Raw genomic sequence first — 14458 nt, 5'->3', positions numbered from 1 at the left:
GACTTACATAAATTTAAAAAAAAATTAATCAAATTGAAATATAAGAAAAATATAAGACTTACCCCCCATCGAAATAGCCATTGTCTTCGACCCCTAATAATACGCCCCACCAAGCAACAAATAGATATCATCGGTGAGCTTGCATATGTCAGTGAAACACCCCTGGCTCCGCTCATGTAGATAAAAATCAACTGCGGTCTTAGCCCAAAGGGTGTTATCCAGAATTGTGTCTGGTAGTTGTCTCCTCTCCACTTCCGATACCGGAATGGTACTGGCCGGTAACTTATACGAGAGCCAACTCTCATCCATTATGTCCGGCACGTCAGAGGGTTTCTCAAGAAGCCTACATATGACGCCATGTGAATCGGGCTCTTGAATGGTGGGAGGGACCTCTTCAATGATGATAGTGGCCTCTTGAACGGTGGGAGGGGACTCTCGAGGAATGATAGGGGGGCCTCTTCAACGATAGGAGTGGACTCTTGAGGGATGACAGGCGAGTCGGGCTTCTTCTTGCGGTGTCTTCGCACTATTGGGGTGTACGGAGACTTAATAGCACGTGCACGCTGTCTGATGCGTGAACTCTGTCGTGCAAGCATAACCCGACGTAAAGCATCCACTCTATCGGGCCGCTAAATAATTAAATACAAAAATCAGTAAATAAACAGACATGATATTTAAACAGTGAAAACAAAGACAAATATGTTTCAAACTTGCATTGTATTCACCCAAGTCATTATTCTATCATAGTTCACAAAATGCATCAGATAACAAAGAAAAATATGTTTCAAACTAATACCCTGAAGTTAGTATTTGTCTTTGTTTTGTCTATTGGTTGAAGTAATGCAATCCATTCAAGTTTCAATTTGCAGAAGAAGAAATAGTTTACTTTCGCAACACGAAACTTAAAATCGCAACGCGAAATGAGAATCGCAACGAGAAACCAAAATCGCAACGCGAAATGAAAATCGCAACGACAGAATCGCAATGCGAAATGAAAATCGCAACGCGAAATGAAAATTGCAATGCGATTTTGGTTTCGCGTTGCGATTTTGTCGTTGCGATTTTGGTTTCGCGTTGCGATTCTGTCGTTGCGATTTTCATTTCGCGTTGCGATTTTCATTTCGCGTTGCGATTTTGGTTTCGCGTTGCGATTTTAAGTTTCGTGTTGCGAAAGTAAACTATTTCTTCTTCTGCAAATTGAAACTTGAATGGATTGCATTACTTCAACCAATAGACAAAACAAAGACAAATACTGACTTCAGGGTATTAGTTTAGCAGAATTGGCAGCAACCGAACAAATTTACTTTCAACCAAAAGACAAAACAAAGACGAATACTATTTCACAGTGTTAAAGAATACACAGTTTAGCAGAATTGGCAGCAACCGAATAAATTTACTAAGCAATCTAAGTGAAATGGCTAATCTAAGTGAAATTACGAGTAAATTTATCATCAAGTTAAATATGGAAAATCTTAAACTTACCTCGTTGCGTAGAGTATGAACCTCATTCTGCAACGATACTATCATCTCACGTAGAGCGGCAACCTCACCACGTAAAGTTGACACCTCCACACGCCATGCACCATCGTTATCGCGTAGAGTACCGATCTCCTCACGCAAGGCATTGACCTCATCACGTAACTCCCTTGACTCATCCCGTGGAGGTGGAGGTGGAGAACAGGGAGATAGGAGTCGTGGCATCTTTGCCGGTCGCCTATCATGAGGTGATGGTGGAGAAGAGGCTCGATGATGTGACGGGATAGGTGATGGCTCTCGTTCTAGAGGTGTATAGTCGGGTCGATCGGGTGATGGCTCTAGGTGAGGTGATGGCTCTCGAATTGGAGGAAGTGGATGCTGCTCATCATCCGTGCCATCAAAAAAACTCTGACTAGCTTGCCACCAATCAGTGGCAAGCTCTTCCTCCGTGGGTGTCAGTCTTTGTAATGGAATGTTGGCCTCCTAACAATATAAAACTCAAACAAAGTTAAACGTCTACTATTAATAACTTGTTTTTATATATTATATGAAAGTATTTGTGTTAACTTACATTATTTATTGTCGCATATGGTATTAAGTCTTCCCAATCCAACAGATTTTTCCTCTTCCAGGAAATAGCCCTGGGAATATCATTTGACGTTTTTATTGCATATGTACGCATGCTGGGGAAAGCCTCGAATATCCAAATCTACAAACAATATAATAACAAAATTAGTAATTGTTAAATAATTAATTATAATTTTAGAAACATTATATAGAAATTCTTACCTTAAAGGCCCAAACAAAGCCTGACAAAGTGTATTTCGACCCATCGCCACGCAAACTTTTGCGGTCATCAAAGGCAGTAGACAACTTAGTCCAAGTAGCTTTCCATATATACGAACCCCACGGAAACAGATTCCATGCATTCAGGTCCTCTACCAATATTATTAGCTCCCGAGGAATAGGTTGTCTGGCCTCTCTGCCTAAAAAGCCGGCATACAAAAGTAGTAGAAGGCATACTCGGACAATATCGACGTCATCCATCCGAGTGAAACCATCTTTCTTATTAAACAATTTCTTCAGGTCGTCGACGTGTAGGTTCGGCTTCTTCATTGACTCATCCGGAAAAACCCGGGATAACCATGATGGGCGGGCGATATGACGAGTGTACCGGCCTACATCATCGTGTCCGAATCGTAGACCAGTGATTAAGCAGAACTCCTTCCGCCCAAAACAAGTATACGCTGGTGGAAAATGAAACCATATCTCTTCCTCACCACGTTGTATACTGTCGGGTAGATTTGATGTCATGGTCTGAAGCCACAAATGGTTCAAATTAGCATCTCCACCCGGATGCTGTACTCTCAGCCATGGCCCGAAACAGGTTTCCTCAAACAATTGTCTTTGTGCAGGTGAAAGCTTCGAAGCAATTGCAGTGGCTAGGCTAACTTTATTCCTTAATGTCAATGAAGCCGAAAAAAATTTCTACAAAAACAATAAACATACCAAGTTAGATATACCAAAACTACACTGTGAAGATATACCAAAAACAATAAACATAAAAGTAGTAGTTTATTCTTGAAACTAAAATTTGCAACACTGTTTTGTCTTTTGGTTGAAATGAAAATCGCAACGAGAGAATGACTATCGCAACGAGAGAAATGAAAATCACAACGAGAGAATCGCAACGCGAAATGAAAATCGCAACGCGAAATGAAAATCGCAATGCGATTTTGGTTTCGCGTTGCGATTCTCTCGTTGCGATTTTCATTTCGCGTTGCGATTCTCTCGTTGCGATTTTCATTTCTCTCGTTGCGACTCTTCTGCAAATTGAAACTTGAATGGATTGCATTACTTCAACCATAAGACAGAACAAAGACAAAGACAAATACTAACTTGAAAATCGCAACGAGAGAATAGCAACGCGGAATGAAAATCGCAACGAGAGAATCGCAACGCGAAATGAAATCTAAGTGAAATGGTTAATCTATCCAGTAAACTTATCATCAGTTTCAATATGAAAAACCTACAATAATGCAAAAATTTCAAAATAAAAATAATTAAAAAAACTAACCCTCGGAGGTTGATTTTCCATTTCTGAATATTGTGAGGGATTTCTGACCGTGAATGGTTGTGAGGGATTTCGCCGGAGATGGGGACGGAAATCTTCGGAGATGGGGACGGATTTCGCCGTAGAGAGTGAGAGATGGAGATGAGACTGAGTTGTGATTTTAGGTTTTAGGTTATGAGTTGCGATTACGGGATTTTGTCTTAATATTCGTTTTTGTAATTTGAAAATAAAATACGCGTAGCGATTATAATGGCGCTTTAAAAAATCGCGTTGCGATTTACGGATACGCGTTGCGATTTTACGTATTGTCGTTGCGATTTACGGATACGCGTTGCGATTTACGGATACACATTGCGATTTACGGATACGCGTTGCGATTTACGGATACGCATTGCGATTTACGGATACGCGTTGCGATTTACGGATACACGTTGCGGTTTACGGATACGCGTTGCGATTTATGTGTTCGCGTTGCGATTTTCATATTCGCGTTGCGATTCTGGAAAATCGCAATGCGAATTTGTACTATCGCATTGCGATTTTCAAGAATCGCGTTGCGATTTTGGAAACTGATTTGCGATTCTGGGGATCGCGTTGCGATTTTTATTTCGCGTTGCGATTTTGTTGGTCATTTTGGCAAATCCAAAAAAAGTTGGTTAAAATCGTATATTATAAGGCATTTTTGGTCACTGAGGCGATTTTCTCTTTTAAAAATGCTTGGGGTACCCATATCTATTGTGTGTGGAAGGAGATGAGCTGTAGGATTTTTTTGGAAGGAATACTTGTTCAGTTGATGAGATCTTTGATGATATAAGTTATGGTTAAAGCTAGTAGTCGTTGTATTCCATGAGATTTGTAAGTAGAAGGTTTTGTGTTGCATGGAGCATTTCTTAGTTTTTGAAAAATGAGTCATTTTCTTTATACCTTGTACTTTGTAGTAGTTTTTTCCTACTTTCTTTGATAATACACATCAATTTATTAAAAAATAATAATACAAAGGTTATATATATATATTTTTAAAAGTATAGAAACCTCTAATACTTTTTTATCTATTCAAATTAAAAAATTAGCTGACCCTATTCCTATATGTAATGGGGTAAGGGGGAGGTAGGGTAGTAGGCTACCCCCAACGCTAGGTTGAGAGCAACTTCCGTGGAAGACCTCCAACAATTATGAATTGCCCACCGTGGGATTCGATCCGACGACTACAAGATTAAGAGCCCTGCGCTCTACAAACTGAGCTGGACGGCCAATTCATTAGCATGCTTAGCATTTTCGTTCAAAATTTGTCTACTTAACATACCCCAAAAAAATATATGAAATCAAAACTCTAAAAAAAGAATAAGAATGCTAATGAATTGACTATGATTTTAGAATAAAAAAGTAAATGTATTTAATTTTTAGTTTTTAAAATATATGAGCTAAATCTGAAATTATGCCAAACAACAATGACTGCAACGCATTTTAACCCGAAAGAAGAGGCACATGATTAGTTGACAAGGAAGCACGAGTTGAATTTAATTAGGTCATTGATTAGTCGAATTTGGAGTATATTAAAAATCTGATAAATGTAAAGTCATCTTAAGATGTAACAACCCAGAAAACCGAGAAAAAATATATTTATATCGGTGTAATTTGGTGACTAAATTAAAAGTTTTAAAAACTTGTAAGTCATTTTAGAAGTTGAAGGAAATTTAGGGAGCAAGCCCTGAATTCCTCCAAGGAGTGTCGGCAGGTTTGGTTTTATAAACGTGTTTTCTGATTTTGAAATCAGAAAACACAGAAGCAATTACTCAAATTTCCTTCTCCCGCACCCCTTCTTTCAAGCCCGATTCCGAGGCCGTCCGACCTTCGATCGTCAAATTGAAACCATCATCGTGTTCATCTTTGACCCGTGAACAAAACCCAGTAAACCAATTATAGCGAAACGCTACCAAAAGCTGTAAATTTCGAATCAAAGTCTCGACATTTTTTTAGCACCACCGCCGAGAAAATCTTAAATTCATCTCCAATCTGTTTTTGACACATCCCGTACCATCGTGTTCCTTGTGCCGTTCTGAGTTCGTCGGTGTCCTCCTTGTCTCCGTAGGCGGCGACGCGTGAGGGAGATGAAGTGGTCAAAGTTTTGGCCGAGTTGAAATCGAGCTCTCCACCGTTCAAAAATTTGAACCGAGCTTGGTAAGTGTATTGAATTTGCTTAAAATAATTTTAGGAATTTTTTTCAGTAATTTTTGGAGACCGGAGGAGGTCTCAAGCGCCCCCAAGCGCCGCCCCTGCGCGTGGGGAGCAGCGAACTGGTGGTTGTCATTATTCGACCGGCTTGACCGGTCTAAACCGGTCTGAACAGTTCTGACCGGTCCTAACCGGTTTAACCCGACCTGAACCGTTGACCTGACCCGAGTGTTATTTTCGTAAATAATTTTAAAATGATACTATTTTCGTAAATATTTTTAAAAGGGTGATATTTTCGTAAATATTTTTAAAAGGGTGCTATTTTAGTAAATATTTTTAAAAGGGTGTTAGTTTTGTAATTAATTTCTTTTAGGGTGCTATTTTTGTAAAAGTTGAATGTTGACTATTGAGCACCGTTGACCATAAATTTGACCGGCTTTAATCGGCCATTAAATGACCGTTGATTTTGTTCGGGTATACCTATTCTGACATTTTTCGACGTCCCGAATCCGTTTCCGAAGTTTGTTTCGCCAAATTCGAACTCGAAGGCCTCCAAATCATTAGTCAAACCCGTTGACTTTGACTTTGACCAAGAATTCGAATTTTTGAAAAGTCATACTTTATGTTTTTCGACGTCCTGATTCCGATTTCGTAATCCGTTTGGTCAAATTTAGACTCGAAAGCCTCCAAATTGATAGTCAAACCCGAAAAATGCATATATACTTAAGAGTTTTAGCTTTGAATAATTAAGTAAGACTGAGATTGATAAATTATTATTGTTTGGAGGTACAAGAGACTCTCCTGATCGTTCGACAGCTCGACCCAGCTCCTCTAGATCAGTTAAACTACGTGTGCCAATATTCACCCGTATGACCCATAAATTTTATGATTTCAGAAATTAATTATTACCCATTAGTAATATAATGTTATTATGAATTAGGTTTGAAAATTGTAGCAGAGTGTGGCGAGGCCAGCAATCACTAGATCTACTATTTGAACCTATTATCAAGGTGTGTTCCCTATTTATTACTGAACTGTTTTATTTGTTTTAACATGTGGTACACTGAATTATTTGGTTATTGTTTTATTGATGCACCGATTTAATGTGATGATTTATGGATTATGACTATTATCTGATTTTTGGTTTGCACGGGTATATGATTACCATGTTTATGGATTTATGGAATTTATGTCACGGTGCAATTGTATTTTTGATACGAATGTATAAAGTACAGCTCTGATCAAGCTGGAAAATTTTTATGGACCTAATATGACTCTTAGGTAGGCTCTACGGCCCTGAGATCATTCTGAGGTAGGTCCTACGACCCTAAGATATGTTCTTAGATAGGCCCCGTGGCCCCGAAATCTATCTTGGGTAGGCTCTCAGGCCCTAAGATATTCCCTTAGGGTAACTCTTTTATGGGATTTACTGCAGTCTGATTTTATGAGATTTACTGGACTATGACTTGTTTAGTGTACCTATCATAATTTTATAGTAATGTTGGGACACACTGAGCCTAGCTCACTTTTTCGTAAATGTTTTCCCCTTTCAGATATTGTTGGTTAGATACCCCTGATCGAGCACTTGGAGGATCAACATATCTCTTGAAGTATATCTGATTGTAATGTTTTTATATTTTAAGTTGACTTTATTTTGATAACATGGGCCTTATTTTAAATTATTGGATTTTATAATGATTACTCTTTTGCTATTTATATTCGGTTTATCGTAATTTGGATTTTTTTAAGACATGTTTTAAATTAACTTGTTACATTTTAATGTCATATTTATGAATTGAGTTATTATAGTATAATCTATTATAATTTCATAAATGTCATTTATAATGTGATTTTCGTTGATTAAATAACGGTTTTGGAAAATGTCTTTAAGAATCATGAATGTGATCCATTAGACTTAGTCGAAACGCATAGGTCGAGTCTAGGGGGTTACATTTAATTGGTATAAGAGCTTTTGGTTTTTAAACCTCGGACTGTGTATGAGTCCAAATTGAAAATACGGTTTTGAAGTATTTTATAAAACAAGTTACTAAGGCCACGTCACAATGTTTTTACGGTTTTAACTGTGTTCGAGACTCCAAGTACTTATCTAACCCTAAGTTTTATCTTCTGTAGTAAACACGAGATCTACCAAAATGAGTGCTAGACGTGGACGTCGAACTAGCCGTGGACGAGTGGCTAGATTTGCAGACCCGATCTATGAGATTCGAGTAGATCCCCCACCTCTGACAGGTGATCCTGCTTCTACGACCCCGACAAATTTACCTCGTGCCGCTGGTATTGGCATGACTACACCGATCATAGGAGCAACCGATAGTGAGCCCGATTCTAGCAGAGTTGCAGTTGATTCAAGGAGTGGTAAGAGCTGCTGGTGTTGGATCCGAGGTGCCTATTTCTCAGACTCTGATCGCCAATGGAGTTAGAACTTTTGGAGGACAGATTGCTGGAGTTCCTACTGAAGCAGAAGATTGGCTCCATGATACTGAGAGATTTATGGATCAGTTGGGTTTGGACCCAACTAAGAGATATTTGGGGGCAGTAGCGATGTTAGATGGCAATGCCCACACATGGTGGGAATCAGTGGTCAGTAGTGTTCTGACCGATCGTTTGACGTGAGATTTCTTTAAGGAGCGTTTTAGGAGCCATTTCTTGGGAGAGCGTTATTTAGTTCAGAGATGACAGTAGTTTCAGGACCTGGTTCAGGGTGACATGACTGTTTCAGAGTATGAGATAGAGTTCTTGAAATTGCTAAAGTATGAAATCAGTCTGGTGCTTACCGAGAGAGATCGATGCAGTAAACTTGCCCTCGGACTCAAATACGAGCTACGTAGGCAGGTTGTTTCCCACCAAGATGAGATTTTTGATGTTCTGGTGGGCAGAGCCAAGGATGCTGAGGAGATAGAGGCTTTAGCTTCTGGTAGAGAGTGTGTTGATCAGGAGCTATCTAAGAAATCTTTTGGCCATACTGAATCATCTGCATAGTCCGGTAAGAGGACTCGTACTTCGGCCCCTCAGAGGAGCAATACACGCTTCAGGCCTGCAGTATCTTCACCTTCAGCTATTAGTAGAGGTGATTCTTCGGTTCCGTTTCAAGTGCCTCCTTGCTATTTTTGTGGTAAACGACATACATGAGAGTGTTATAGGAAGACCAGAGCATGTTTTAATTGTGAATCTAGTGGTCATTTTCGGAGGGATTGTCCTCAGCTAGTTTGTCTGAGAGTATTGCTACCCAGACTCCTGTGCATTCTCAGACTATAGTACAAACCCCAATTAAAGATCGTAGCCAAGAAAAGACCCATGGATTAGCGTCCAGGACAGACAGTAAAGCCCGACCTCAACATAATAGAGGGCCAATAGTTTTTGAGGCTAGACAACCAGCTTTGGTTTACGCCACTAGATGTCGGGATGATAGAGATGAGCCTGAGGTTATTGCATGTACATTTACTATTTATTTTATCCCATACTTTGCATTACTGGACAATGGCTCCACCCACTCCTATGTATCGAGTTCAGTATCTCGAAACCTTCATATTTCGATTGAGAACATTGATAATATTGTTACGGTTACGAGTCCAGTAGGACAGGCAGTATTAGTGAATAAAGTATTTCGGCGTTGTCCTCTGGAAGTTCAGGGAGAAATTTTTCTCGCTGATCTTATGGAGCTTCCTTTAGAGGAGTTCGATCTAATTCTTGGGATGGATTGGTTAAATAAACACAAGGTAAAAATGGACTGCGAGTACAAGAGAGCTACTTTGAATACTTCTGATGGTCGGACTATTGTGTTAACTGGTGAACACTAAAGGTTCCTTGTCTACGATTGAGGAAATTCATACATTTAGCGAGTTTCCTGATGTCTTTCCGGAGGAGTTGCCTGGGTTACCTCCTGATAGGGAGGTAGAGTTCGAGATTAAGACTTATCCAGGATCTGTACCTATTTCTATGGCACCTTATCGCGTGGCTCCAAAGGAACTTAAGGAGTTGAAGGTCCAATTGCAAGAATTATTCGATCGAGGATTTATTCAGCATAGTACCTCACCCTGGGGAGCTCTAGTTCTGTTCGTGAAAAAGAATGATGGGTCGTTAAGGCTATGTATTGACTATCGAAAGTTAAACAAGATGACAGTCAAGAATAAGTACCCATTACCGATGATTGATGACTTATTTGATCAATTACGATGAACTATTGTATTCTCTAAGATTGATCTTCGTCCGAGGTATTATCAATTGAAAGTTAAAGGGTCCGATGTTGTAAAAAAGGTCATTCGCACTAGATATGGTCATTATGAATTCTTAGTAATGCCTTTTGGTTTGACGAACTCTCCCGCAGCTTTCATGGATTTGATGAATCATGTGTTCCGACCATATTTGGATCAATTTATGGTTATCTTTATTGATGATATTCTGGTCTATTCTCGGATGGAAGCAGAGCATGACGATCATTTGAAGATCGTTCTGCGGACCTTGAGAGAGCATCGTCTATATGCCAAACTAAGCAAGTGTGAGTTTTGGCTTCAAGAAGTATCGTTTCTAGGGCATATTATTTTTGCACGAGGTATTCAGGTTGATCTAAGCAAGATCGAGGCTATTGTGAATTGGAAACGACCCAAGAACGTCTCTGAGATCCGCAGTTTCTTGGGCTTGGCTGGATATTATCGACGTTTTGTCAAGGGATTCTCGATCATTGCTGCTCCTTTGATAAAGCTGTTAAGGAAGAATGTGCCATTTGGTTGGGGCGAGGCACAACAGGAGAGCTTTGAGAAATTAAAGGCGGTTTTGACTCAAGCACGAGTGTTAATTCAACCAGAGTCCGGGAAAGATTTTACAGTATATAGTGATGCTTCACACTCAGGACTTGGATGTGTTCTAATGCAGGAGGGTAAGGTGGTGGCTTATGCATATCGTCAGCTACGACCACATGAGTGTAATTATATGACCCATGATTTAGAGCTAGCAGCAGTGATATTTGCCTTGAAGATCTGGAGACACTATATTTATAGAGAAAAGTGTTACATTTTTACTGATCATAAGAGCTTAAAGTATCTTCTGACCCAGAAGGAGCTTAATTTGAGACAATGGTGCTGGCTAGAGCTTCTAAAGGATTATGATTGTATGATTGATTATCACCCTGGTAAAGCTAACATTGTAGCAGATGCTTTGAGTCGAAAGGCGGTAACGGAGTTGAGGTCTTTAATGACCAGAATGAATTTATATGACGATGACACTTTGTTAGCAGAATTACAAGTTAAGCCGACTTTGGTTGATGAAATTAAAGCTAAGCATCCCCTTGATAGCTCCTTGTTATCCATCTTTGAGCAAGTAGAGCAGGGGTAAGCACAAATTATGCCCTTGATCAAGATGAAGTTTTATGCTTTAAGGGTCGATATTGCGTGCCTGATGATGCTGAGTTGAAACAGATTATTCTTAATGAGGCTCACAGTAGTCCATATGCTATGCACCCCGGTGGAGATAAGATGTATTGGAATTTAAGAGAGAGGTATCATTGGGTTGGCATGAAGAAAGATATCTCGGATTTTGTGGATAGGTGTTTGACTTGTCAGCAAGTTAAGATAGAACATCAACATCCACCAGGTTTGTTACAGTCTATCAAGATTACTGAGTGGAAATGTGAGTGTATTACTATGGATTTTGTTACTGGCTTACCTATGACTCATTCGGAAAAGGATTCAGTTTGGGTGATTGTTGACAAACTTACAAAGTCAACTCACTTCATTCCTGTGCGGGTAAATTATACTTTGGACAAGCTGAGGAGATTGTATATTTCGGAGATTGTCAGATTGCATGATGTTCCATTGTCTATTATTTCTGATCGAGATCCGAGATTTACTTCGAGATTTTGGAAGGCGCTACATACGGCTTTGGGAGCAAGATTGGATTATAGTACATCCTTCCACCCACAAACTGATGGTCAATCTGAGAGAGTGATTCAGATTTTGGAGGATATGTTGCGGGGTTTTGTGGTAGCTGGGAGAACTTTTTGTCTTTGGCTGAATTTGCTTATAATAACAGTTACCAGACCAGCATTCGTATGGCACCCTATTAAGCACTCTATGGGCGTAGATGTCGTACCCCGATTTGTTGGACTAAGTTGCGTGATAGGAAGATGTTGGGACCTGAGTTAGTGCGAGAAACGAAAGACACAATTAGATTGATCCGTGACCGTTTAAAAGAGGCATTTGATAGGCATAAGTTTTATGCAAATCAAAGGAGGAAAGATATACAGTTTGAGGTTAGAGATCAGGTCTTTTTAAAAGTATCACCATGAAAGAAAGTATTGAGATTCGGGCGTAAGGGTAAATTGAGTCCAAGATTTATTGGACCATTTTGTATATTGAAGAGGGTAGGACCTGTTGCATATCAGCTTGAGTTGCCTTCCCAGCTCAGTCGTATTCATGACGTATTTCATGTATCAATGTTAAGGCGATACCGTCCAAATCCAGGTTATATTATTCAGATTGAGGAGGTAGAGCTGAGACCTGATTTGTCATATGAGGATGAGCCCATTCAGATCTTAGAAAGAGATGAACGAGTTCTTCGGAATAGGCGTATCCCAATGGAGTAACCGAGGCCCCTCTAAAGCTACTTGGGAGACATTGGAGTCAATGGAGACTCAGTTTCCTCAACTATTCTCATAAGTTAAATTTCGAGGATGAAATTTCTTGTAGAGGGGGAGAATTGTAACAACCCGGAAAACTGAGAAAAATATATATTTATATTGGTGTAATTTGGTGACTAAATTAAAAGTTTTGAAAACTTATAAGTCATTTTAGAAGTTGAAGGAAATTCAGGGACCAAGACCTGAATTCCTCCAAGGAGTGTCGACAGGTTTTGTTTTATAAACGTGTTTTCTGATTTTGAAATCAGAAAACACAGAAGTAATTACTCAAATTTCTTTATCCCGCACCCCTACTTTCAAGCCCGATTCCGACGCCGTCCGAACTCCGATCGTCAAATTGAAACCACCATCGTGTTCATCTTTGACCCGTGAACAAAACCTAGTAAACCAATTATAGCGAAACGCTGCCAAAAGCCGTGAATTTCGAGTCAAAGTCTCGACGTTGTTTTAGCACCACCGCTGAGAAAATCTTAAATTCATCTCTGATCGTTGATCCGTTTTTGACACCTCCCGCACTATCGTGTTCCTTGTGCTGTTCCGAGTTCGCCGGTTTCCTCCTTGTCTCCGTAGGTGGCGGCACGTGAGGGAGGTGAAGCGGTCAAAGTTTCAACCGAGTTAAAATTGAGCTCTCCACCGTTCAAAAATTTGAACCGAGCTTGGTAAGTGTATTGAAATTGCTTAAAATAATTTTAGGACTTTTTTTTAGGAATTTTTGGAGACCGGATGAGGCCTCAAGCGCCCCAACGCGTGGGGGAGCAGCGAATTGATGGTTGTCATTATCTGAACGGCTTGATCGGTCTGAACCCGACCCGAACCGAGTGCTATTTTCGTAAATATTTTTAAAATGGTGCTATTTTTAAAAATATTTTTAAAAGGGTGCTATTTTAGTAAACATTTTTAAAAGGGTGTTAGTTTTGTAATTAATTTCTTTTAGGGTGCTATTTTTTGTAAAAGTTGACCGTTGACTATTGAGCACCGTTGACCATAACTTTGTCCGGCTTTAACCGGCCATTAAACGGCCGTTGATTTTGTTCGGGTATATCTATTCTGAGATTTTTCGACGTCTCGAATCCGTTTCCGAAGTTTGTTTTGCCAAATTCGAACCTGAAGGCCTCCAAATCATCAATCAAACCCGTTGACTTTGACTTTGACCAAGAATTCAAATTTTCGAAAAGTCATACTTTTTGTTTTTTGACGTCCTGATTTCGATTTCACATTCCGTTTGGTCAAATTTAGGCTCGAAAGCCTCCAAATTGATAGTCAAACCCGAAAAATGCATATATACTTAAGAGTTTTAGCTTTGAATAATTAAGTAAGACTGAGACTGATAAATTATTATTGTTTGAAGGTACAAGAGACTCTCCTGATCGTTCGACAGCTCGACCCAGCTCCTCTAGATCAGTTAAACTACGTGTGCCAGTATTCACCCGTATGACCCGTAAATTTTATGATTTCAGAAATTAATTATGTTACCCATTAGTAATATAGTGTTATTATGAATTAGGTTCGAAAACTGTAGCAGAGCGTGGCGAGGCAAGCAATCACTAGATCTACTATTTGAACATATTATCTAGGTGTGTTCTCTATTTATTACTGAACTGTTTTATTTGTTTCAACATGTGGTACAATGAATTCTTTGGTTACTGTTTTATTGATGCACCGATTTAATGTGATGGTTTATGGATTATGACTACTATCTGATTTTTGGTTTTCACGAGTATATGATTACCATGTTTATGGATTTATGGAATTTATGTCACGGTGCAATTGTATTTTTGATACGGATTTATAAAGTACAACTATGATCAAGCTGGAAAATTTTTATGGACCTAATATAACTCTAAGGTAGGCTCTGCGGCCCTGAGATCATTCTCGGGTAGGCCTTGCGGCCCTAAGATGTGTTCTTAGGTAGGCCCCTTGACCCCAAAATCTATCTTGGGTAGGCTCTCAGGCCCTAAGATGTTCCCTTAGGGTGACTCTTTTATGAGATTTACTGTAGTATGATTTTATGAGATTTACTGGACTATGACTTGTTTAGTATACCTATCATAATTTTATAGTAATGTTGGGACACGCTGAGCCTA

Source organism: Hibiscus syriacus, unplaced genomic scaffold, assembly GCF_006381635.1.
Source record: "Hibiscus syriacus cultivar Baekdansim isolate YM2019G1 unplaced genomic scaffold, ASM638163v2 tig00111231_pilon, whole genome shotgun sequence".
NCBI lineage: Eukaryota > Viridiplantae > Streptophyta > Magnoliopsida > Malvales > Malvaceae > Hibiscus > Hibiscus syriacus.
The sequence above is the reverse complement of the archived record's forward strand: the minus strand, read 5'-3'. Positions refer to the sequence as shown.